The sequence below is a fragment of the Penaeus monodon genome, unplaced genomic scaffold, assembly GCF_015228065.2.
Source record: "Penaeus monodon isolate SGIC_2016 unplaced genomic scaffold, NSTDA_Pmon_1 PmonScaffold_2174, whole genome shotgun sequence".
NCBI classification, from domain to species: Eukaryota; Metazoa; Arthropoda; class Malacostraca; order Decapoda; family Penaeidae; genus Penaeus; species Penaeus monodon.
The window spans coordinates 27,313-31,583 of record NW_023651634.1 but is presented as its reverse complement, the minus strand read 5'-3'; the positions used below and the strand labels follow the sequence as shown (position 1 = coordinate 31,583).

General features: G+C 32.4%; 3 non-coding genes across 3 annotated transcripts; 2 read left to right on the top strand and 1 right to left on the bottom strand.

Annotated features, from left to right (window-relative positions):
• Positions 1-1,085: 1,085 nt before the first annotated feature.
• On the top strand, positions 1,086-1,245 carry LOC119570090. The gene has a single exon (XR_005228365.1). It is a non-coding gene; the product is annotated as a U1 spliceosomal RNA (small nuclear RNA).
• A 714-nt stretch (positions 1,246-1,959) lies between these two features.
• Positions 1,960-2,075, bottom strand: LOC119570087. The gene has a single exon (XR_005228364.1). It is a non-coding gene; the product is annotated as a U5 spliceosomal RNA (small nuclear RNA).
• Positions 2,076-2,620: 545 nt separating this feature from the next.
• On the top strand, positions 2,621-2,827 carry LOC119570086. Its single transcript, XR_005228363.1, has one exon. It is a non-coding gene; the product is annotated as a small nucleolar RNA U3 (small nucleolar RNA).
• Positions 2,828-4,271: the final 1,444 nt, after the last annotated feature.

Here is a 4,271-nt window from a genome sequence, read left to right as displayed (position 1 = left end):
AAACCCAAATGTTGCACGATTTACAAAAAACTTATCAATAAACTCATAAATAAACCTTTTTCTATCCAGGAATTTATTACAAACTGTACCTAGCAACCACAAACCCTTTTAAATTTCAACCACAGAATTGCTGCTACACAACAACACAATATATATATAAATTACTACTGTAAAATATTACTGTATATTTACTAGTCATTTATTATTACTCTAAACTACGACACAAAACCCGCACGCACAGAACACTTTCGTACATATTCTGTATTTGCATTATAAAAGAAAATTTGTATTATATATATATATTATATAAAATTATTATATAATATATAATTTTATATATATATAATATTTTATATTATATATATATATATATATATGGAAACCTTAACGAAAGAAAATAAAAATTATTTCTGGGTATACTTGATAAACTTCTATGATCGTTTACTATTATCATATATTATATATTTTATTATATATATATATATCTAATTATATATATAAAGAAAGAGAAGAGAGAGAGAAAAGGAGAGAGGTATTGCGATATTGATATTAGTTAACGTAATTAACCAAGATTTGAAAATGCATATCCTTGTGTGCATTATTCAGTTAATATTAATTTCTAAAATATTTTCGTAATGGTATCCATCTGTATTTATAGATTACAAAGGGTTTGATGAATATGTGAGTGTGCATATGTGGGTTTTATATATATTTTAATATTATATATATATATATCATATTTTTTATAAATATATATATTATTATATATTATCTATATATATATATAAAATATATATATATATAGCAACCTACGAAATTGCCATAAAATGTCACGGAGATGAAAAAAAGTAGCATAAGGGAAAAGTACAGCTGGAAAAAATTATATACTTATAATTTAGGAAATAATAAGGTTTGTTGATCATTGACTCTTTGTTCCCAAATACAGTTTATAAATATGAACATAAGTGTAGTTCACTAGTAGAATCTTCGCAAAAGAAGTTCAATTTGATATTTGTATTAGGTGTTTTTAGAGCGCGTGGGTTCTCAGTAAGTGTGAGCGTGGGTCGGCGGGTGGGTTTATTAGCATACTTACCTGGCACAGGAGATACCGTGATCATGAAGGCGGTTTTCCCAAGGCGAGGCTCACCATTGCACTCCGGTGGCGCTGACCCTTGCGATTAACCCAAATGTGGTTAACTCGAGTGCGCATTTTTGTTAGTGGGGACTGCGTTCGCGCTATCCCCCTTTTTACATATCGTTATACAAATATCCGCTATCCCCTTTTTACATATCGTTATAAAAAAGTATTACATTTAGAACTAGCTCTCTTAAGTGTTGGCGAGAGAAAGATTCTTAAATGGCGTAGCATCTTTTAAATGCTTATGGTTTGATATTATCCCATTACATATATATGAAAAAACCAACTCAATAGAAGAAAACTGTCGAGTGGCTATTATTTATTCTCGTAAATTATTCTTTTACATACCGGACATACAGATCTTGTAATCCTATATTAGCTATCCAGTTACTGAACGATTGGAGATGACCAGTTGCAGAAAAAATACAATATCGAAGACATTGACAACTATTTTATTATTATTTTTAAATTATTTTATTATTTTTTAGTTTTTTTTTTCATATAACTACCACTAATATATAAGAAAACATTTGATTTTTTTCCTTTTATGAAAATGTTGTTGATCAGTAGTTGCTTAATTTTGCGTATCAATTTGAGGCGTAACTATTTGTTCAAGAATATGTTATTTTCCCTTCAGAAAATTTTAATGTTAACACTTCCAAAAACTTCAAGATGTGGGTTTTAGATGAGAATGAAAGTGATGAATTCTAGGGTCTAGCTTGAAATGGAATGGGCATTCTAACAGGTTTATTAGAAAACTGAATCCCCTTGAACTATATACATTAGATCAAATGTATATAGTCTAACATATCATTTTAATGAACCCACCGAAGTGGGCTATAAAAATAAAATTGAATAAGACACTAAGTTGTTCCCCTCCAGGGAAACCTTTAGTAAAAGGCGAAAGATTTATGCGTTTTGAAGGGAACCAGAGTTAGGTATAAATGGTCACCCAGAAACCAACAAAGGTAGCTGGGGAATACTAGAACGATAAATATAAGAGCAAAAAAGGTTTATCGTGAAGTAAATAGATATTTATCTTACAAGGATTAGCACACTTAAAAGCAAATGTGTAATCATGATGTTAAAAATTAACCAAGTATAATTGTCGGGCAGATTTAACTTAATTAGATATAACACTTGAAATTGAAACGTCGCATATGAATACCGTTACTATCATAAACAATCAACATCGTTTTTTTTAAAAAGATTCATGAATCTTTGGATTCAAAAACAAATCATCTAGGAGTAGTTAATATATATATATGCACCAAAAATTTCGTTGGAAATATCACTGAAAATATGCTTTCCTAGTAGATAGGGTTAGTTTAGTTTGGACCTCTATGGCTTATTAGTTTTGAAATGGTCAAACTATGCCAATATTGCATCATACATGTACCAACATATCGCGTGAAAATCCGGGTGTAGAAACGAAGTTGTTAGAAAAAAGTAGTCTGTGAATGAACATCGAACTCAAAAACCATGATCATACTTTATAGGACCACTACTATAGGCGATTGCCGGGTTTCTCGCCGAGATTCTCGGAATATATTCAGCCACGATGAGGACTTTTTAGTGTAATCCTCTGAGGGGGAAGCGGTTTGTCAAGTGTTGTGCTTGAGAGTTTTGATGAACCGTTCTGACTCGTTTACCGATGCTCAGAGGAGGATATCAATCCACAAGTCTGGAAGTATAGTAAACTCCTAACAAGGAAAAAAAGAACATAATTACAAAACTGAGAGCTTGCCACTTATAGAAGAAAACTTGAACAGAAAATGTAAGTAAACAATTTTCACTAATATTTGGTATTAAATGTTTACAGAAATTTCATTATAAACAACTATTTGTTTCGTAAATTAAATATAGACATGATACTTTTCTACTAGCAGAACTATTACATACTGATACCATTCCCTTTTTTATCTACAGTTGATATTATTATGCATGCCACGTCTTTTATTATTGTGAATATTTTATTACTACTGCAATTTGTAGATACCTGTAAATTCTGTACCCCCTCTGTTACTTCCTGTAAATATATGGCAACCACAACCACGTTCGCGCTATCCCCCTTATTGCATTCGTTATGCGGAAGTAATTCCCCCGGAAAAACCCCCGTATAAGTCAAAATTAATGAATGGTATAGCATCTCTTAAATATTTTCAGTTTGATATATCCAGTGCTTTATTTAAACTTGCCCCAAAGAAGAAAACTTGCCTGACGATCTTATTTATGCTGGTAAAATTATTATGCAACATTGCATAAATGTATTGATTTGTATTTTCCCATATTAGCTACTGAATATTCGAACCATTGGAGGGTGTACAAACAGAAAATATCCCACTATATATACAATACGAAAGAATTGGTGAGTGAAAGAATTTGACTTATATGGGTGTATAGTATCAGTAATATGTTTTGGAAAAATGTAATGTTACATTTACTTAACCCAAAACCGATGGGCATGGCATGGAGATTACATGCCATGCCACTGTGAGTTTACTTTATTATTTATATTTTTATATTATTATTATTATTTTTTTACACATAGAAGGCTAACTTGTTACAAGTCACTAATGAGGCAATTGCAAGTACTCCCATCTCGTCTGTTTACCCTTTTCCCTTTTTTCGAAAATATTTTATATTGTTCGTACCAAGATCAGTAACATAAATAATAATGTCTATCTAAACTAACCCCATCGATATTCATAGCATTAGTAAAGAAAACCCTTTTCCCGCAAATTCAAGCAAAGGGAATCAGGTAAGGCCGCAAGGTCTACTAATAGACTCCTTTGTGGCTAAACACTTACAGAGCAATAATAATAATAATAATATGTTTACGCCGACCGCCTCGTCTCTCTGCCCCCCAACACAAGGCAGGCTGGGGTGGCGGCGTGGTATCCCCAGGGTCGTGAACACTGAACAGCTCCAAGAGGCACCGAACACCACAGCGTCCAGAACACCAGGAGAGGAAACCCCAAGTGGCGAGGCAGGGCACAAAGTAAACACAAAATGACAGCCCTTTCCTTTATTTCCCAAAGTTATTTACCCGTACACTTTTCTATAGGCACAATACAGGGGAAACCAGCATGTCCACTGCACGATACTGCTTATAACAGGGCAACACAAAGTT